Raw genomic sequence first — 23,597 nt, 5'->3', positions numbered from 1 at the left:
CTTGACATTTATGCTCTATTGCATGTGATGAATTGGAAAAAAAGATAATCTGCCAGATTTAAGTAGGTCAAATAACAAGTCCAACCAAGAATTAACAGTGTAACGCGGAAACCATTTTCTCTCTCCAAAAACAGCATATTTTGAGAAAAAGTGACATGTTTAGAACATTTTGCATGTTACTTGGTATAAAAACAACAGTGATATCAAGCTGTAACCTCATAACTATATTTTAATGTTTTTTTTCATCAAATTTAAATTACCGCTTTAAAAAAAAAAAAAAAAAAAAGTTTAATTTTGTGTGCAAAGTATTGTACATATGTGAATTGGGTTTTTTCTAGTGTATTAATATCATACAAGATATGATCATGGCATGGATAAAAAATAATGAACACTTATTTGTTTTGAATTTAAACCAGCATGTTTTTTTTAATCAGATTAACCGTGTAACATGGAAACCAAATTACACACAACGTGCATAAGAATTATGGTAAACACACAAAACATGAAAATACAGTAAAAAATACACTTTCAATAGATTAATATCATAAGCTATGATCATGCCATGGATAAAACATATATAAACACTCATTTGTTTGAATTTAAACATTTGTAAATCAGATTAACTGTGTAACGTGGAAACCAAATTACACACAACATGCATAAGAACACACAAAAATACAGTAAAAATAAACTTTTAGTATCCAGTGATACCATTAGAATAGAAACATGATGTAAAAATGAATTTATAGCTAGATGTTGCTATGACATAACAGTCAAAGAATGACTATTTCATTGATTTATCTTTCAGGGCTTACCCTGTACACCGCTTAATTAGCAGTTGCCAATTTTTATACAAAGTGGATACATTTAGCCTGGCTAATAAAATAGAACTTAACTTAACCACATTTTAATAATTTTCCAAAAAAATATCTACAGATATGAAAATTGTTTTTAAACCAAAATTTATTCCAATGTAAGCCTTCATTTCTAATAATATATATCGATAATTAACTATTCTGGAACAAGCTTTCAAATGCATATGTTGTATTAATATATATGCAAATTAGAATGTCAAATTATACCAGTTGGTGTCTCAAAGCATTTATTGTTTGTAACTGGTTAACAATTCATGAAGAGGGAAGTGAATTATTGTCAGGTGCTGCCTATTAATATATATATCTGGACAACTCATTAACATTTTATAATTTTAATCCCGATATTTACCCCCCAATGAACACACGGTTACCCAAAATTCACTTTGCTTTCTGAAATTCTTGTTAAGTATTAGTAGTAGTTTGAAATTATTTATACTTGAATATGAAGACAGTTAATTAGCTATTTATGCATAGATATAAAAGTGCTCAGCCCTCTACACTGTGACCGTTTTGGTCGTATATGCAACCTTTTTTTTTTCATTTGGAGACTAAAACATTTCATACTATCTATATAAAAATACAAGTAGGCGCCATCTGGCTCCTAGGTAGAAAAGTTAATGTAGAGGCGTGATGCATTACATCTAAAATATTTTACAGTTATTTACATTATGGTTAGTGTCAGTTCACAAGAACATAAAGCCAATGCCACGAGTTGGTGCCAGAACAGGTGGGTGTACTGTCTTGGTTATTTGGTCTCTAGACACCCAGGATTCATCTGACCAAATATAAATGTCCATAGAACATGGTTTGAGTGTGAGGTAATGCAGCTTTACATCTCCACTTTTGTCGTCCACATCCAGAACTTTAGCGAAAAACACCACTGTCCTGTACCGTCCAGCAACTTCTGCCTGCACAAAATCTCCTATTGCTGGAGCTGGCAGGCAGTCGTCAACAGCTGGTTCCACAGTAACTGACTGGTCCTGCTCGTCATCAGGCGACTGGTCCTGCTTGTCATCAGGCGACTGGTCCTGCTTGTCATCAGGCGACTGGTCGTGGACAACTGGCTGTAGAGGGCCTGACAGTGGGATCAGCACTTCTTCGCTCCACATCCCAACAATTGCACCATTGGCACAGTCACCAGTGCCTGTCTGACAAGACTGGCAGAAGCACGAAAGCTGTCGTGTAGACAACACATTTGCCTCTACGCATTTCACTGAATGAAGGGTACGTGTACCCTTCAATGTTTTCACACTCCTTGTCCTATTTCTGTCCACCTCACCATTCGCCACCCAGAAAAACGAACGACGGAAATGGTTGCAGTCTTGATCGGGCTGCTTGTTCAGTTTGCTGGTGATGCAATAATCAAAAAGGTCCTTGGCACCAGTGATGACTGCATTTCCCGACTTCACTGCTGTGGCTGCATGATGCTTTACAACAGCACTCTCACCATCTGATGGACCTTTTCCATGACGAGAGCCAAAGAAATGGCGCTCCATTGTACACCTGAAGTCACTCAGGGCACACGATACGTCGCTGAAAGGCCCCTTTGATTTGTACTGGCTAGAGCAGCCGTCTGTCCACTGAATAATGGCGTCCAGTGATAGTCCTCTTGTGGCTTGAAGGTGCTTCATACCTAGTTGTGTAAAATGGAACACAGCATGGTAGTCGTGAAGTCTGTCTTTGTCTTCACTGATAAAAACCAGCGACTCTGTGACGGTTTCCTGGCATCCTTTGCATCCATAATAGCAGACTATGGGATGCACTGTCACCTGTTCATGATACCAGTGAGCTGCTTGGACCTCGTCTTGGCTGGTGCAGGTAACATTTTCTGCAAAGTCCAAGACCATGCCAACAGTTCTTTGTGGAAATGGATGGCACTTCCTCATGGCCTCAAACTGCCGATTTTGCCAGTCGGCACGAAACAGATGTTGTGCCAGAAACGTCACTTCCGGCTTCAGTTCCCGTACTAAATCCTGTAGGGTCCCCTGCTTTCGGACAAGCATCTTTCTGTTCACCTGAAGTAAACAACAAACCATGATTAGGTGATTGTTCAATAATATAATGATTAAACATGCTACCTCATCTTTCATTTTCTCATTTAAATCATTAATAGAGGATACTCCCCGTATCTTGTGATAATTTATCAGCACAAGTTGATAAAAATCATAAGACGAGGGGGTATTATTTTTTATCATCCATTATCATTCTTTGCGACAATTGTAAACAATGTCAGTAATGTGGGTTGAATGTCACTTTATTTCGCAGCGGTAGACTCGTTAACTAGTAGAATGACAGTTGCACTATGTCACTAATGATGCCAGTGATATCTCCTACAAAAACAATTTAATGTATGATAAAAGTGATTATATATTCTACTTCCATACTATTAGTTGTATTTATGTTATTAATAATTGAATGAATACTTGTATGACCTTGGTCAGTGGGTGAAGCATTCTTCCTTCTGGTGATGGCGACATGTCAACAGTTAAATTATATTCAATTATTATACATGTGTGTTTATCTTACCTGTTTTCCATTGACGAAGTTTGCCTGAGACTCCCATTTCATCGACGTCACTGGGCCCTGGTGTTGGAGCAGTGGTTCCAGGTGAAGGTCCAGGTAGTTGATGCCACAGGTGTCGCACTCTTGATAGGCACAAGCCTTCTTCCACTGTCGGTCCTCTCTACCACAGGTGTCGCACTCTTGATAGGCACAAGCCTTCTTCCACTGTCGGTCCTCTCTACCACAGGTGTCGCACTCTTGATAGGCACAAGCCTTCTTCCACTGGCGGTCCTCTCTACCACAGGTGTCGCACTCTTGATAGGCACAAGCCTTCTTCCACTGTCGGTCCTCTCTACCACAGGTGTCGCACTCTTGATAGGCACAAGCCTTCTTCCACTGGCGGTCCTCTCTACCACAGGTGTCGCACTCTTGATAGGCACAAGCCTTCTTCCACTGTCGGTCCTCTCTACCACAGGTGTCGCACTCTTGATAGGCACAAGCCTTCTTCCACTGTCGGTCCTCTCTACCACAGGTGTCGCACTCTTGATAGGCACAAGCCTTCTTCCACTGTCGGTCCTCTCTACCACAGGTGTCGCACTCTTGATAGGCACAAGCCTTCTTCCACTGTCGGTCCTCTCTACCACAGGTGTCGCACTCTTGATAGGCACAAGCCTTCTTCCACTGTCGGTCCTCTCTACCACAGGTGTCGCACTCTTGATAGGCACAAGCCTTCTTCCACTGTCGGTCCTCTCTACCACAGGTGTCGCACTCTTGATAGGCACAAGCCTTCTTCCACTGTCGGTCCTCTCTACCACAGGTGTCGCACTCTTGATAGGCACAAGCCTTCTTCCACTGTCGGTCCTCTCTACCACAGGTGTCGCACTCTTGATAGGCACAAGCCTTCTTCCACTGTCGGTCCTCTCTACCACAGGTGTCGCACTCTTGATAGGCACAAGCCTTCTTCCACTGTCGGTCCTCTCTACCACAGGTGTCGCACTCTTGATAGGCACAAGCCTTCTTCCACTGTCGGTCCTCTCTACCACAGGTGTCGCACTCTTGATAGGCACAAGCCTTCTTCCACTGTCGGTCCTCTCTACCACAGGTGTCGCACTCTTGATAGGCACAAGCCTTCTTCCACTGTCGGTCCTCTCTACCACAGGTGTCGCACTCTTGATAGGCACAAGCCTTCTTCCACTGTCGGTCCTCTCTACCACAGGTGTCGCACTCTTGATAGGCACAAGCCTTCTTCCACTGTCGGTCCTCTCTACCACAGGTGTCGCACTCTTGATAGGCACAAGACTTCTTCCACTGTCGGTCCTCTCTACCACAGGTGTCGCACTCTTGATAGGCACAAGCCTTCTTCCACTGTCGGTCCTCTCTACCACAGGTGTCGCACTCTTGATAGGCACAAGCCTTCTTCCACTGTCGGTCCTCTCTACCACAGGTGTCGCACTCTTGATAGGCACAAGCCTTCTTCCACTGTCGGTCCTCTCTACCACAGGTGTCGCACTCTTGATAGGCACAAGCCTTCTTCCACTGTCGGTCCTCTCTACCACCACAGGTGTCGCACTCTTGATAGGCACAAGCCTTCTTCCACTGTCGGTCCTCTCTACCACAGGTGTCGCACTCTTGATAGGCACAAGCCTTCTTCCACTGTCGGTCCTCTCTACCACAGGTGTCGCACTCTTGATAGGCACAAGCCTTCTTCCACTGTCGGTCCTCTCTACCACAGGTGTCGCACTCTTGATAGGCACAAGCCTTCTTCCACTGTCGGTCCTCTCTACCACAGGTGTCGCACTCTTGATAGGCACAAGCCTTCTTCCACTGTCGGTCCTCTCTACCACAGGTGTCGCACTCTTGATAGGCACAAGCCTTCTTCCACTGTCGGTCCTCTCTACCACAGGTGTCGCACTCTTGATAGGCACAAGCCTTCTTCCACTGTCGGTCCTCTCTACCACAGGTGTCGCACTCTTGATAGGCACAAGCCTTCTTCCACTGTCGGTCCTCTCTACCACAGGTGTCGCACTCTTGATAGGCACAAGCCTTCTTCCACTGTCGGTCCTCTCTACCACAGGTGATGACATCAACAGCATGGTATACATGACGTACACGACAAGCATTGTTTATCCGTGAGGCAACACCGTTCAAAGTACGCAGCTTTAACTCCACGTTGGTACAATATTCGCACAAACATTGCCGAAGTATACAATGTTCCGGAAAACAAAATTTTAAAAAGTTTCACAAACAAAAGGTTCAAATTTGCTTTGGTTACTGACACCACTAGAGCACATTTATTAACCACTAGATATTTGACAGTTTTGATATACGTGTACAGGATTCAGAGAATTGAATTTTCGTAAACCATACAGTGTTCGAGATAAAAAAAATTGGGCAGTATCCCAGTTGGATACTAACATTTCAAAATCTGGTATCCCACCTGAGAATTTAGTATTATATGGTATCCCGGTGGGATACTGGGTTCTTGAAGTCTGGTATCCAAAATTAAATTCTGGTATCCCCAGGATATCGGGATACCGTTAATCTCGAACACTGCCATATATATGAGTAACGAAAAAACTAATTCTGGTAACCCATTTTCTTTTTGCATAACCCGTTATGTCCATGTGCATAATATGCTAAATTTGGTACGCAAAAAACCCCACAAAACAAACAAAAAATTGACATCTTTACAATAATAATAAAAACAAAATAATAATTTTAAAAAAGATTTAGTGCACAAACGCAAAATAAGATTTGCATGAACGACGCATGAACGAGGAAACTCGCAACATTTTTCTGTTTGTAGAGCATGGGATTTTTTTATATGCACAGATAAGATAGCACATACCAATCGGGCCTAGCTCTGGGTGAGCAAAACGATTCGCCAAAATGTCTATTAAATTTTAAAAAGTACAGTTATTTTCAAACAAATTCAATTGTTACATGAAATTATTTCGCCGAACTAAAAAAATTAAATTCGCCAGCTGCTTTCAAAATTCGCAGTAGACCTCTTTCACATTCCACTGCGCATGTGCCCATTGCGGGGTAACTTGAGGACGCAAACCGCGAACTCATGCGAGATCTCGTAAAAATAGACCTGTTGGGGGGCACAGACAATGTGAGGCCACGCAATAGGAATGTGAATATCTCCATGATTAATTATTCTATCAGTAGGAAACCCGAAAATTCTGTCAACATCCAACAAGACTTATTGGAGACATTTATGAATTGTTGCTCATCACGAAATAAAAAATATTTAGTTGTTAACGCCCGACAAACCTTCGGTTCGGATTCGTACGCAATAAATATCGGATATGGGCTGAAATAATATTAATGTGTGCACACGTGTATGTATGCAGATATTTATTGTATTTAATATAATTTACATATTTATAAAGCATTATATACAGATAAATACATTCAGGATTCTTGTCGGGATTTTTTTTCACCAAGTTATTTAAAAAAAAATTCGGCATTTGGAATAAAATTAAATGATACATATGAAAGTTGAGCTATGGTATATAAAACATTAGAATCAGGCCCGTAGGAACAATATCTGGAGTTGGGGGAGGGGGCACAATCTGTAGTGGTGGGACACAGTCTAGTTGGTGGGAGGGGGGTAAAAGTCATATTTTAAACTGGGTTTATAAAAGTGGGGCTATAGTCCCCACCCCCCTCCGACTTCTTGGTTGCTACAGACCTGAGAATGGTCAGAAATGTAACTCTATTGCATATACAACTATTTAAATTCAAAGCCAGATTATTTAACCTAAGAAAGATGTAAGTTTTATTTATAACAGATTAGACTAGCAGACTGCTTGATAATATGCATGTAGCTACAAATGCAGGATGGTCTCTTTATTATAAACTCATGAGGTTTTATTATGCGCAGTCATAAGGTACTTCCTTTGAATGTTTGCAGCAAACATATTAAGTACCATGTCAGGTCCATAGCCAGGGGGGATCGGGGGAATTGTCCGATCCCCCGCAAGCAGGACTGAGAGTTCTGCTCAAATGAAGAAAAAAATCGGATTTTACATATAAAAGTCCTTGTCTTCAAATGACCGGGATAACGTAACCAGAACGTCTGACTGAGGTTCCATTTGCTGAAAGTTCGATCCTATATATATATATATATATATATATATATATATATATACACCATGGGACTCGGCAAGTCTCATCCCAGGTCGAAATTTTCACCACCTCGGGTGTACTTTTTCTGTCCCACATCGCCGCATATGATGGAGTCTTATATTATATATATATATATATATATATATATATATATATATATATATATATATATATATCTGGAACACACACACACACACACCCCAAATCTGCACCTTTGGCGCTTGCATTTGATGAGTTCCATTTACATAAAATTTCTATTCCCCCCCACCCCCGCTAATCATGCTGGCTACGGGCCTGAAGTTATATACACTATTCATAAGTTAGACCAAACATCGAATTAGGATCGTATCGCGTTGCATGGGTCTACCACTCTGGAAAAGTTGCTGAACTTTGAGTTATGTATAATCATGTACATTATAAAAACGTGTGATACTTGCATACCATATCGATATATAGGACTTCTCCCTATACTTGTAAATGTGTATCAAAGTGCTGATGGTATCACTAACAATCTCGACCAATGTACAAAATATAAAATAATAACCAAACACTATTGTACATAGAGATGTATGTTTACTTCAAACTGATCTTCATGTAATGAAGAAGATGGTATCTTCTAAATTCTTCAAAACAAACAACGCAAACAGCATGTCAACTTTTAGTTCTGCGTTTACATGTGATGTCAAACTTTGAGCCGCGTTTTCGCGTGTGACGGCTCATGTATGTTTTAAAACATCGTAAATATCAGATATTATTTCAAGTGAAGTTGTATGTATCTGATATAAATGATAGTGAAAAAAAAAAAAAAATTAAAATAAGATAAATAAATTTATAAGTAAATAAATAAATACATAAATAAATAATTTGTGGATAGACATGTAACACTGATTACTAGTTGTACAACTGTCTTTTTTTAATGAAAACGATAAGGGGAAAATAGAGCTGTGATAAAGGTCTATGTGAGTTAGGGTTTTTTTTTTTTTTTTTAGGGGAAGGGGAGGCATATTTTATTAAATTTTAAATACTGATACATGTTGAGAATTAAACATCACTAGAAATCAGCGTGAGTATAATTCTAATTGTTAAAAGTAAAAAACACATTCCACTAAAGTTAATTTTATTGTATGAATCTTTTAATTTTGCGTTGTTAAAATACCCTTGACAGGCGGCTCCAGAGACTTCATCTAAGTTAATCTTTCACTGCTTTTGGTCTTAAACCATTCCGATGTAAACTTTAGTAGACCGTTTTTCACAGCCATTTTAACATCTTATACGAAATATGTACGTTAGTCGCTAGAGATTCACAGCTCCTACGAAGCTACTCACTACGCTCATGACAACTGTCATGAATTTGTATATAGCCTCGATACCGTCCAATTCGGCAAGGGGCGGTACTCTTCGCACACATGCGCAATGGGAATGTGAAAGAGGTCTATTGACGAATTTGGCAAGCACCAGAGCTAGTCCTGCCATGGCTTTTAATAAACACGTACTAGTCAAGGTGCACTTGCTGGAATATGACAAATAACCAGTGTTCGAGATTTAAAAATGTTGGCCAGTATCCTAGTTGGATACTAACATTTCAAAATCTGGTATCCCACCTGAGAATTTAGTATCCCACTTTTGCATATGGTTACCTGGCATATAAAAAGTTGATGAAAATACTAGCAGGGGCGTGCGCAGGAAATTTTGCAGGGGGGGGGGGGGGGGGGAGGTCGAGGTGTCTGGTGATAACATCTCAGTACTTTCATATCCATTCACAGGAATGTAAAAAAAATCGCCTTGAGCGGGGGGGGGGGGGGGGGGGGGGGGGGGGGGGGGGGGGGGGGGGGGGGGTTCGACCCCTTGCACACGCACCTGACTAGTGCCCATACTCACCCAAACACAGAAAGTGTTGATCGAGTGTTTGTGCACTCAGGGGGGGGGGGGGGGGGGGGGGGGGGGGGGGGGGGGGGGGGGGGGGGGGGGGGTGGGGGGGGGGGGGGGGGGGGGGGGGTGGGGGGCCCTTTCATCATTTTTGTGTTCATCATTTTGCATTAACTAGTGTGTGTTGTTACAATGTTTATTTTTTAATTATTTGAAACTTCTCCCCTGGAATGATTTTATCAGGAAACCAATTTGGATCTCTCTCCTGCTCTTTCCAAATGGAAAGGCCTGAATAACCACATTAGATCAACAGTACATGAGAATAATGAGTTATTATGTAATGTAATTCAATAGAGTTACCTCCCTGTACATGGATCTTTGAAGTGAGTTACAGTATCTACTGCTAATCTAAGTGGTTAACACACAATTACCCATGGTGCACAGGGATCAAACAGCTGATACTGATACAATGGATATTCCAGCAGATGAAAGGAATGATAGGATGCCCTCAGGTCACATCAGACGAGATATCAAAGAGATGTACACTGCATATGGCAACCCAACTCTTTAAATGAAATTTAGGCATTTCTTTAACTGCCTAATATGAAAGTGTTTGGTTTTAGGGTGGTTTTCTTCTTTTTAGGTGGCTTTTTCTTTTCTTTTTTTTAAAATAGCAATACATCTTGGCATTAAACAAGTACATATGTAACTATTTTAAGCAGAGGACAAATAAATAACGAATGAAATTGAAAAAAAAACTAGTTTCACCTAGCTTGTTTTAGCATGCTGTGGCACCATGCCTCATTAGTCCAGAACCATCTTACATTAATCAGCACCGTGCATGCTGCCCTGAGATTACATAAGCTTTTTTTTTCAATAATTGGGTCTAAAATTGCGTAAAGTTATAATTTTACTCTAAAAACAATCAACCGGCCTCGGTGGCGTCGTGGCAGGCCATCGGTCTACAGGCTGGTAGGTACTGGGTTCGGATCCCAGTCGAGGCATGGGATTTTTAATCCAGATACCGACTCCAAACCCTGAGTGAGTGCTCCGCAAGGCTCAATGGGTAGGTGTAAACCACTTGCACCGACCAGTGATCCATAACTGGTTCAACAAAGGCTATGGTTTGTGCTATCCTGTCTGTGGGAAGTGCAAATAAAAGATCCCTTGCTGCCTGTCGTAAAAAGAGTAGCCTATGTGGCGACAGCGGGTTTCCTCTAAAACACAGTGTCAGAATGACCATATGTTTGACGTCCAATAGCCGATGATAAGATAAAAAATCAATGTGCTCTAGTGGCGTCGTTAAATAAAACAAACTTTACTTTCTAAAAACAATCATTATTAAAGGGACAGAACCCTATGTTTTTCACTGTTAGAGCTGATTTTTGACAACTGTAATGAGACACCACTTATGTTTTAATGTTCAGATTATCCATTTCCATACAGTGGGCGGGACAGCACTCGCCTGATGTGCGATCAATCCCCATCGGTGGGCCCATTGGGCTATTTCTCGTTCCAGCCAGTGCTCCATAACTGGTATAACAAAGGCTGTGGTATGTATTATCCTGTCTGTGGGATGGTGCATATAAAAGATCCCTTGGTGCTAATCGGAAAGAGTAGCCCATGAAGTGGCGACAGCGGGTTTCCTCTCTCAATATCTGTATGGTCCTTAACCATAGGTCCAATGCCATATAAGCGTAAATAAAATGTGTTGAGTGCGTTGTTAAATAAAACATTTCCTTCCTTCTATCTGACATGTTTCTGGTCATCCTGGCATTTCTAATACCACAAAATTGATTTTTCATATATTTAAAAAAACATGTGCATCTGAGAAAAATCTACTATGGAGACGAGCTCTGGTCTATTTTTAATGATATTTCAACTTTTCAACGACATACTAGACTATTGTTTAACTTTATTGTAAATTTATACAAATGTGTTAACTACAGGTTTGTAGATTAACCAAACTTAGTGTTAATTTTCACAGGTTGAAACTAGGCTCTGTGACTTTAAAGGAGACCGGACACCAAAAGACATGTAGTGTGTAATGGATTAAGTTAGCGTCAAAGACCGCATTACTCTAACGCCCGGCTCGCTGCGAGGCACCGGTTAGCTGCGCGTCTTACGTTTGGGGTAAAAACAGAAGTGGGCGGGATTATGCATAGATCTGAACGAAAGCGAGGCAATACGTCATCGGTGAGAGTTACCAAGCAATACCGGTACACGTGTTGATTCTTTGGTTGTGCCTTTTAGTCGTCTTTTGTTTTTTTGTCTCCAGGTTTATCGGAAATTTAATTTACAAGATAATTAGTGTTATTATATACTGTCGACGTAATTATATGATGGTTAACTGTGCAGTGTTTAACTGCAACAGTAACAGCAATGCATCCCAAGAAACATCATGGTTTCGATTTCCAAAAAACGAAAGTTGTTTTAAAACATGGACGCATTATTGTCGTCGAATGGGCTTTACAACAAGTAAATACAGCAGGTTATGGTACATTTACAATGTGAAAATTAAAACAAGTATGTACTTAAGATATACATTAAAAAAAAGGTATTGCAATTTGTTCACATACGAATATTTAAACTTCACATTTATTTACCTATAATTACCAAATTAATTTTCACCGACAGCCCATAACGACTCCATACTAATGTCTCTTGATCTAGTTGGTTTGTTAACCTCATAACAAAACACCTTCAAAACGTAAATTATTACGTTAGTTAACAATGTTTATCGTCAGTTCAGTATATTGCCATTAAAATTAAAATGCTAACACTTTGTTAGGAACAACATATGTACTCTGGCCAGAAGGAATGATGGTTAAATAATTTTAAAGCTAATGTCGATTATTAAAGCATAATAAAATTGTACTTTTCAATGCTTTCTGTATGTCATATTAAATACTCTACACCAAATAATTATTTTAATACCTACCCTGGGTTTCTGCCAGAGGGTGCGGAGGGTAAACTTATATGTATGTGCTAAAAAATCTCAGATATTAATGTGTATATATATATATATATATATATATATATATATATATATATATATATATATATATATATATATATAAACATATAAACATATATATATATATATATATATATGTTTGATTTTTTCGATAGACTATAGTAACATAATTGCTGTTTAAAATGTATAAAAGTGCATGAAATAAAATGTTCAATAAAAAAAAACCCATTTCAAACCTATAACCACCCAATATACTCCTTTGAATATATTTAGTTTTTACAGGCCCGTAGGAACGACTGGGGAGGCGGTCACTGACGGACCGGGTATAAACTCTACATCAGATTTTGGTTACAATGGTAAAAAAGTGCAAAGACTACATAATAATATTGTCGATAAGATATTTTCCAACATTTCTGTGTTTCTGTACACGGCTGTAGACAGTTTCGGCAGACTGGTAATACATTTTCTTAATAATTAAAAATACACTGTTTAACCAAGCACATTAAAACTTGGAGGGTAACTAGTTAAGAGAATAAAGTTTTTTGTTAAATTATTATATCTTGCTTTGGTGAGGAGGGGACGCTTTTTGCAAATTTGCGAAATCAGCCTTTGGAATATCCACTGACGTGCCATATTTACATCTATGCTGAACAAGATTTATGGATAAATATTATTACATTGTGTGTGCTTTTCTTCTAATTAGGTCCATTTGCTTCAGTTTACATTAAAAATGTCATAAAAAAATTATGTTTAAAAAAATGCTTGTATGCTAGTCTATGACCGTGTGGCTTCCTCGTCCTCATCAGCAGTTGATTCATCCGAATTTTCGTCTAAGACAACATTTCCAGGATTAGGGGCAGTCTCTGATAAGTGGTTCAAACTGACACGGTTTGATGCCATTAGCACAAGCTGGACACAATTCTTCGTCACTCGAATCGCTAAGTTCGTCCATGCTGCTTGGTAGTTTCTTCAGTTTTCCTCTCATTGATGACGTCACGGGTCTAGCTCATCAATTGTCGACAGTTTCCGGCAAACATCGGAGATCGGCGCGAAAAAAAACCCAACCAAGACTGGCACGCTTAACTTACTCAATAAGGGGAGCGCGGTAGTTGCGTGTTGTGGTTTATGACGGCAAACAATTCATTACGCCGTATATATGGTTTGGTGTCCGGTCTCCTTTAAGTAATAAACCGGTCTCCTTTAAGTAATAAACCGGCCTCGGTGGCGTCGTGGTTAGGCCATCGGTCTACAGGCTGATAGGTACTGAGTTCGGATCCCAGTCGAGGCATGGGATTTGTAATCCAAATACCGACTCCAAACCCTGAGTGAGTGCTCCGCAAGGCTCAATGGGTAGGTGTAAACCACTTGCACCAGCCCAGTGATCCATAACTGGTTCAACAAAGGCCATGGTTTGTGCTATCCTGCCTGTGGGAAGCGCAAATAAAAGATCCCTTGCTGCTAATCGGAAGAGTAGCCCATGTAGTGGCGACAGCGGGTTTCCTCTCCAAATCTGTGTGGTCTGTAACCATATGTCTGACGCCATATTAAGTAATAAAATATCTGTTACATGTAATGTATTGCCATTTATGTATAAAAGCAAAAACACTTGTTTTGTTTAACAACACCCCTAGAGCACATTGATTTATTAATCATCGGCTACTGGATATCAAACATTTGAATATTTTTATACATATGGTAATTTGGACATATAGTCTTAGAGATGAAACCTGCTACATTTTACCATTAGTAGTAAGTAATCTTTTATATGCACAATCCCACAGACAGGATAAATCATATCATGGCCTTTGAAATGCCAGTCATGGTGCACTGGCTGCAATGAGAAATAGCCCATAGGGATCATTGACAGAATTAATGAATGAATGTTTAATGCGAGCGCAGCACAAGACTATTTCATCCTTCCTGCACTGCCTATAGGAGGACTGCCACTCTCCCAGGACTGGCTTGACAGCATGAAGTTTGATCGCAATCGCACCGTCCCAATCAACATGCCAAGTTGAAAAGATAAATATTATGTTTAAAATCGGTATATGGCAAATGAACCCTGGCATGAGACAAATCCAAAGCAGACTTGGCAGCTGAATCTGCCTGTCAATTACCCGATGCCAACATGACTGGGCACCCAACAAAATACAATGTCTTTATTGGCAATGGATAAAAAAAATAAAAAAAATCGTATCAGTATCCCAATTAAGGGATGGTCCAGCTTCGTATTAAGTAAAGCATGGAGACACAAAAGTGAATGAATGAATGAATGTTTAACTAAACTCCAGCACAAAAAATACATCAGCTATTGGGTGTCAAAATATGGTAAATGCAAAAATTAAGTTATGAACAACATCAATATAAAAATACAGCAGGTAAATTCGATCACATTTCTTCTACCAAATATATCTTTTCTAGTTTCAATCAGATAAAAGTTAAAAATTTGGTTAACAATACCACTAGAGCACATTGATTTATTAATCATCGGCTATTTGATGCCAAACATTTGGTCATTTTGACATACCGGTATATGGTCATAGAGAGTAAATCCACTGCATTTTTCTAATAGCAGCAAGGGATCTTTTACATGCACCAGCCCACAAACAGGATAGCACATACCACAGCCTTTGATATATATACCAGTTGTGGTTTTACTGGTTGGAACGAGAAATAGCCCAATGGGCCCACCGACAGGGATCGATCTCACACTGATCACTTTACCACTGGGCTACGTACCACCCCTTTCTTCAGATGATTGCAATCCACCAAAATAGCGCAATGTAAGAGTATATTGACAGCGCTGACACAGTATATTGACAGCGCTGACACAGTATATTGACAGCGCTGACACAGTATATTGACAGCGCTGACACAGAGGTGGAGGATCCTTCTTCAAGATAAATCTAAGACTTTGAGAAACACATAAATGGGTTGCTGGTTGATTTTATTGTTTAATTTTTATTAAATTACAGCATGTTTACCTTACTAAGTACTATGGGGCGGGACGTAGCCAAAGTGTTCTCTTGATGCAAGGTCGGTTTGGGATCGATCCCTGTCAGTGGGATCATTGCGCTATTTCTCCTTCCAATTGGTATATCAAAGGCTGTGGTATGTGCTATCTGTGGGATGGTCCATATATAAAAGATCCCATGCTACTAATGGAAAATGTAGTGGATTTCCTTCTATAACTATATGTCTGAATTATCAAATGTTTCACATCCAATAGCCGATAATTAATTAATTAATTAATGTGCTCTAGCCATTAGTGGCGTCCTTAAACAAAAACAAACTTTAAAAAAAAAAGGAGCGAAAAACTAAATTTGCTAAAACGGGGAAACGGAATTTAGCAAAGTCTGTCACAGAAAACCATCCCCTTTAAGTGCTTGCTGGTTGACTTTATTATTGTCTTGTGACCGGCCTCGGTGGCATCGTGGTTAGGCCATCGGTCTACAGGCTGGTAGGTACTGGGTTCGGATCCCAGTCGAGGCATGGGATTTTTAATCCAGATACTGAATCCAAACCCTGAGTGAGTGCTCCGCAAGGCTCAGTGGGTAGGTGTAAACCACTTGCATCGACCAGTGATCCATATCTGGTTCAACAAAGGCCATGGTTTGTGCTATCCTGCCTGTGAGAAGCGCAAATAAAAGATCCCTTGCTGCCTGTCACAAAAGAGTAGCCTATGTGGCGACAGCGGGTTTCCTCTAAAAAAACCAGTGTCAGAATGACCATATGTTTGACGTCCAATAGCCGATGATAAGATAAAAAATCGATGTGCTCTAGTGGAGTCGTTTTAAAATAAAACAAATTTTACTTTTTTATTGTCTTGTGCTATAATGACTGACTTTAATTAATAAACCAACCATGAGTTGTCGGTTGATTTTATTGTTGTGTTTTTTATCACATTCAGGGTTTTATCACCCATGTTTCTAGACTCCGATAACCGGAATCATTCACCACCATTACTCAAAAGCTGTCATTTTTTATTCCCAATATTGGAGTAAAAAATTCCCAATCAATGTAAATAATAATTATTTTTTATTATTATATCAAGGCATATTTTGAAAACAATACATAAGACTAGATATTAATTTGAATAAATTCAAGTATATGTATAATATTATAGTAGTGTCAGAAATAGAATAAAACTGATTTTCATCGATTATGTCTTTCATATTAAACTGACAAGTAAATATTTTGTAAATATCTATTTAATGATACTCTACCTAATTTAGTATTTACTCAGTTCTCACTGATGTACAAAGTGGTGTTTACTCTTGAAATTAAAAGAAATATGTCAGTAAACAGGTGATTTGTGCTCTTTATTGGAACAGACTATTAAAAAAAAGATCTCTGATGATGGTTTCCCCTATCCCTCTCCAAAACAAAATATTTGTAGACATTTCTAAGTAACTTTTGAGCAAAACCATCATATACCATTCTGAGTGTGTGATCTATTATACCGGTATTAAAGGTGCTATCTCCAGGTTGCATAATCACAGCTGTTGCAATTTTTTTTTTTTCCTCTAAATTTTACTTTAAAATTTAAAGACTACACCTTCAACTATATGCCCATAAATGATTCTAACAGTATAATTTTATCTACTAGTAGAAAAAATATTTTTACTGGAGAATCTTTATCACAAATAGATGCTCACATATAACTATGATATTGCACCTTTAAGTGGTTGCAAGACTGGGTAAATTTCTAATGTACTTATATTGAATTTATATTCACTAAATGTGCTGACCATAATTAATCATTTATGCTGCAATTCAAAATACTCAGTTAAGTTAACTGACTTAACTTGCAGTTTTAAATTAAAAGTTTGTTTAAAGGTAAATGATATCGACACATGATCAAAATTTGTTATAGATTATTCCAATAATGTGCACAAATCACCTGTTTACTAACATCTTTCTTTTAATTTCAAGAGTAAACACCACTTTGTACATCAATGAGAACCCAAACAAGTAAATACTAAATTAGGTAGAGTATCATGAAATAGGTATTTACAATATATTTACTTGTCAGTTTAATATGAAAGAAATAATCAAAAAAAATCAGTTTTATTGTATTTCTGACAGTACTTTAGTCTTTTTGATTCTAACAAGATGTTTTTTTAAATCAAACTGAAAATTCCAAATTTTTTGTAAAGCAACGCTAAAATTCCCAAAGTGAAAAAAAGAAAGGCATGTTTTATTTAACTATGCACTCAACACATGTTATTTAACGATTATATGGTGTCAGGCATATAGTTAAGGACCACACAGATATTGAAAGAGGAAGCCCGCTGTCGCCGCTTCATGAACTACTCTTTTCGATTATCAGCAAGGGATATTTTATATGCACCATCCCACAGACAGGGTAGTACATACCATGGCCTTTGATATACCATTCGTGGTGCACTGGCTGGAACGAGAATGGGCCCACCGACAGGGATCGATCCCACTCCGACCGTGCATCGAGCGAAAGCTGCACCACTGGGCTACTTCCCACCATTCCCAAAGAGAAAGCCATGGGTGTCAAGTCAAATTTTAGAAATATAACCCTGGCATTAATTACAGCATGCTAACCTCACTACTACATGATGTCTTGATACGACACACAGCTGTAAACACACTCTTTAGAAATAAAACCCTGGCATTACAGCATGCTTACCTCACTACTACATGATGTCTTGATACAAAACACAGTTGTAAACACTTTTTAGAAATAAAACTCACTACTACATGATGTCTTGATACGACACACAGTTGTAAACACACTCTTTAGAAATAAAACCCTGCCATTACAGCATGCTAACCTCACTACTACATGATGTCTTGATACGACACACAGTTGTAAACACTCTTTAGAAATAAAACTCACTACTACATGATGTCTTGATACGATACACAGTTGTAAACACACTCTTTAGAAATAAAACCCTGCCATTGCAGCATGCTTACCTCACTACTACATGATGTCTTGATACGACACACAGTTGTAAACACACTCTTGTCTTGAGTCCCAGGTGTTTAGGACACACAATTCCAGCAAGTGCCACTACAACTTCTTTAGTATAAATCCAAATGTCTTAGTCTAGAGCATGTAAACTACACACTCAGTATAACTTCAGGACTAGAATTTGACTCGACTGTTATTATCCACACAAAGACGTCAAAGATGTAATCGCAGTCTCCTCATGTTCAAATACCTGGAAAAAATAATGAAACGAATATATATATATATATATATATATATATAACGGATGTACAGTGAAACCTCTCAAAACCGAACCCTCTGTAAATCGGAATTCCCTCAAAACCGGACGTTTTTCATGGTCCCTTTTTAAATATCTCTTCAGAAGAGAACCTCTGTAAACCGGATACCTCTTAAAACCAGACTTTTTACTTGGCCCCCTAGCGTGTCCGGTTTAGAGGAGTTTGACTGTAATAAAAAAAAGGTTGTTTTCACATTATTATATCGGAGGCGGGTTCAAGGCGGACCCACACACACCAAATATATTCAAGTGCATCATATTCTTTTTCTCGCTTAAAAAAAAAGAAGATCAATCGAGTTACCATTTTGACAAATTAGTCCATGTGCCCTTCGTTCCTTGTAAATACCCCCACCCACACAACCCCCCCCCCCCTCCCAATATATCCTTGATCCACCTATACAGATGTCCTGTCTTGAACAGACATCTGACAAAGTAGGAAGTTGTGTCCATGACAGGCGTGCTTAAACAGTTATCTGATGGAAGAATGGAAAATGTTATCCATACCCACCCATTTATAAACTTGGGCTGTTCCACAACTGATTAAATATTGAGTGGCTGGAATTGCCAGACTTATTGCATTATGACTAGTGGGTCTGCTGCAATTTTCTCTCCGTGTATATATAATAATTAATATACATGTACATTTATGTAAGTATGTTGCCCTTGAAATAAATAAAGGCTCACATTGGAAAATGGTTTGGTTCAGCCAATTTTCAGATATTTAGAGAAACTGTTTTGGAAAGCATTTGATTAAAATGTGGTTACTTTAAAGAATATTGTATTCAGGGCTCACACTGAAAAACTTTTGGTTTAGCCAATTTTCAGAGAAAAAGAGCATTTCCTTAAAAATTATTAAAAGGTGGTTAATTTGAGGAATATCTTATTAGCCAATGGTAAAAGTTTTGTAGCCGCTTTATATAAAAATCATCAATTGTCTAATCTGGCAATGTACAGGGCGAGTCCTGTGACTGTGTGTTCATTAAAGACTAAATGTTGAAGCCACTTTAACAGGATCAGCCCTGGTGTGTATTTTATATTTGAATAACACTCAAATGATACAAATTTATGTGGTGTAGTTTTCGTTAAATAAGATTTTGTTCTTGATTTTCTTGAAAACTGTTCGTGCCTTATTTTGGGTGCCTGCATGTATAATTCAGAATGCTAGACAGGGCATAAAAATGTCTGCTAGACCGGTTTATGCGATTCATGTTAAATCAAATGGACATGTCGGGAACAAATCAAATAGTTTGCGAACATTGGTGAAACATTCGCTGGCTGAAATTGGGGCTAAATATGAATATTGTGTATAAATACTATAATTAGGGAACATTTCGAAGAGTTCCCAAAAAGTAAATGCAATCTATTTTGGGAGGAATACAGATAATTCACAATACTACTAATCAGGACTAGTTCCGGATGAGAAGAACATTTTGACAAATTGTCTTTAAACATAATAAATCTGCAGTTATATATTTCCACAAAATATCACCCATTACACAAGTTTTGTTCGCCAGAATATTCATATTTACAAAAAAAATATTAAATTACCAATCCCACGGCTTGTGGATTTTATAAACATTCTAGAATCCCTGATATCAGAAAGGCTCGAAAGTTAACAACAGCAATTGTCATAGTTGTCAGTCAGGGGCTTCCCCGATGAAAAGTTGAATTTACCTCGGCAATTTAATTAATACGGATGCCTTTTATCACATTATCAATGGTATTTATACTATTTTTTTTACATATACATATTATATGATATATACAGCATTGAGATTTTGGAATGTATGGTACCTATGGCCAGTATGGGAAAGGCACGATGGGAAACCAGGTACTGAGGTATGGCACCACAGCATTCTTATCAACAACGTCTAATTTTTGGGGCACAACAGTAAGTAATCAGTGTTCAAAATAAGAACGTCTGTTCGTCCCGACAAATGAAACTCTATTAGGACAAGCAAAATGTGTCTCAATGGTTATCCAGTGGACTACTGAAAATATTCAGTGCAATTTCATTTTGAGCAATCAAAAACATCAACCTGGCCCGGTGCTTATAAACCTTAAAGTCTAGACTTTAACGTCATGGCAACGCCATTCAAATAGCATTACGTTAAAGTCTGGACTTTATTAAAGTCTAGACTTTAAGTTTTATAAGCACGGGCCCTGGTGCTTGAATGAAACAAACCATTTAATAATGATTTATTTGGACAAGTGAAAATTTTGATTTCTATATGTATTTGTATGGTGGACTAGTTAAAAAAATCTGCTTATTTCTATAATGGTAAGGACAACCACGACACTTGCCGTCGGTGGCTCAATGTCGTCGTACAATTCAAACACTGTCCTTTTATATAAGCCTCTTTAATTTAAAGTCTTTTAAAGTCGTCTTTAATAAAGTTTTACACCGATCACAAAACAAAACCCGTAACGATTCGTCGTGTCAGAAGACCATCTATGCATGCTGGTGATGCAATTTATGCTCATTACATGACTGACAACTGTACTCAAGTACCTCAATCTCTAATACACTTCATTATTCTCCGAGAAACCAAATATACACTTTACTTTGTTATACCTGACAAACTCAGAATCCGTTTCCGCCATTGTACATCATACACCAGTCATCCATTCATGCTCCGCTTTTATGCAGCACCAACCAAGCGATGCTGTTACCAGTCGATGCACTGTGTTCTGTTTTCTGATTGGCGAAGTGAGTTAACACCTGTCACAGAGCGGCGAACAAAGAAACAAATAAAATTTACTTGAAGCTTTTAAACATTTGGTTTTTGTTTAGGTATTGAAACTCACACGCACGCACATACACACGTGCACGTATACTATTTATTTCATTCATTTTATGTGCATGTTTTTACCGTTTTAGAATGAAGCTGGCTAGCCTGGGCACACAATCTTCCTGTAGTGCCCACATGTGTTTCTGGTTTCAAACAGTGTTGTTTTTTGGTGGAGTGAGTGTTTTTGTGTGGCTACGGTCCTGCGATTTGTCATTGGCTTCAACGTTACATGGCTGCGGTCATTTTTATTTAACACTAGAAAGAAATTAAGCCATCACAGCGGGAGTTTTGAAGGAAGGAAATGGTTTAATTAACGACGCACTCAACACATTTTATTTACGGTTATATGGCGTCGGACATACGGTAAAGGACCACACAGATATTGAGGGAGGAAACCCGATGTCGCCACTTCATGGGCTACTCTTTTCGATTGGCAGCAGCATTGTTTACGGGGGGGGGGGGGGGGTCATATGCAACTAATTAAATGAAAAATATTTAAGAGTGCCCATTCATTCATTCATTAAAATAAGTGAAATAAAAATTGTTGTTCTGAGCAGTGGGTGGTTTGGTCCTCCTCGACCGCCTCCCCCTCTGGATCCGCGCCTGGACTGTATGTGGTGCAAGACGTAAGCAGAACAATTGCGAGTTCTTCTGCCAGGATGAGAAGAACGTCCTCTTCCAACATTGGCTGAAGAAAAGTAGGCTCCTATCTCTTCCAGAACAATATGTTAATCCACCATTTTATTTTTTTAATGATGATCCACCCTACCCTTTGAGGCCTGTATGTCGGTCTATCTATCTGTCTGTCTTTCTGTATATATGTTTATTAATGTCTGTCTGTATGTATGTATGTATGTATGTATGTATGTATGTATGTATGTATGTATGTATGTATATATGTGCCTATCTATTTATCTATTTATCTATCTCTCTATCTCTCTATCTATCTATCTATCTATCTATCTATCTATCTATCTGTCTGTCTAGATCTATCTACTGATCAACTACAAGGTTAGGTTTGTAAATTTAATACACACCCACGTACGCACGTATAGGCTACACACGTTTCGTCCATGGTTGTTTCTTTTATGGCATGGACATTGAACTTCAGCCCCGTTCACACGACCAAACTTTACACTTATGAGTAAATATGCATGTATGCATATTTTACTTACGTGTGGAAAACTATATTTGCTAAGCGTTTACATGATTACTGTATAAAAGGAAGATGGCCTGAGTGTAATCTCATTTCAACCGTTATAGAAATATTTGGAAACATTTGCTGTGCGTACACATGACCACAATTGTCTGAGATACTCAGGCAATACTTTTACTTGAATGCAAATTTTAATTTGCATGTGGGTGAAGAGATTCTGGTATCCATCCAATCACCACACATTATGACTTATTATTATACTGGGTTTGACTGTAGATTAATATCAATATGCCATGTATTTCATATAATAAACATAAAACTATGAAATGCATAATTAAAGAAATTTTAAGTATATGTATGTAGGAACCCGACCGTACATTTTTTCCGAGTTTTTTTCTCAGTAATATGTAGGTGAAGAGTGTATGTAACTGAAGAAAAAGCCGATAGGTGAAGAGTTATGTAACTGAAGAAAAAGCCGATAGGTGAATAGTGTATGTAACTGAAGAAAAAGCCGATAGGTGAAGAGTGTATGTAACTGAAGAAACAGCCGATCTACTCATATTACCTAATTTTTGTCGACACGTTACTGGAAACAATTTTTTTTTTTTTAAAGCCTTTTTAATTAATTGATATATTATTCCATGTATGTAATACATATAAAAGAACGAAAAGACATATTCTTAATATGTTTGGGTTTTTTTAGATAGATAGATAGATAGATAGATAGATAGATAGATAGATAGATAACAATTTAACGTGTCCATATACCACTAGGGTTTCGAACACGCCCATCTAGAGTCCGACCTCCGATAAGATCGGTGGCCTGACTCGGGATGAGGGGAGGATAGAGTTGAAAATGGGCAGAATTTCGAAAATAGCTATTAGTAAAAAAAGTTAATAGAATTAAAAAAATAATAATAATAAATAAAAAGTTACAAGCCAAAAATAAAAAGAATTGACTGCTCGGCCGAATATTTATATAATTTGGAGCATTTTAGATGAACAGTCCAAAAATAAATAAGAGAA

General features: G+C 38.4%; 1 protein-coding gene across 1 annotated transcript in view; it reads right to left on the bottom strand.

Annotated features, from left to right (window-relative positions):
* The window catches only part of LOC121373432 (adenomatous polyposis coli protein-like), a 96,340-nt gene extending 75,086 nt beyond the window's left edge, over window positions 1–21,254 (bottom strand). The window contains 2 exon segments of the mRNA XM_041500084.1: window positions 18,310–18,557; window positions 21,199–21,254. The gene's annotated coding sequence lies outside the window, so the exon portion shown is untranslated.
* Between the last annotated feature and the right edge of the window lie 2,343 nt (window positions 21,255–23,597).

Source organism: Gigantopelta aegis, chromosome 5 (assembly GCF_016097555.1).
Source record: "Gigantopelta aegis isolate Gae_Host chromosome 5, Gae_host_genome, whole genome shotgun sequence".
In the NCBI taxonomy this organism is placed as follows: Eukaryota; Metazoa; Mollusca; class Gastropoda; order Neomphalida; family Peltospiridae; genus Gigantopelta; species Gigantopelta aegis.
This window is presented reverse-complemented; position numbering and strand designations above follow the sequence as displayed.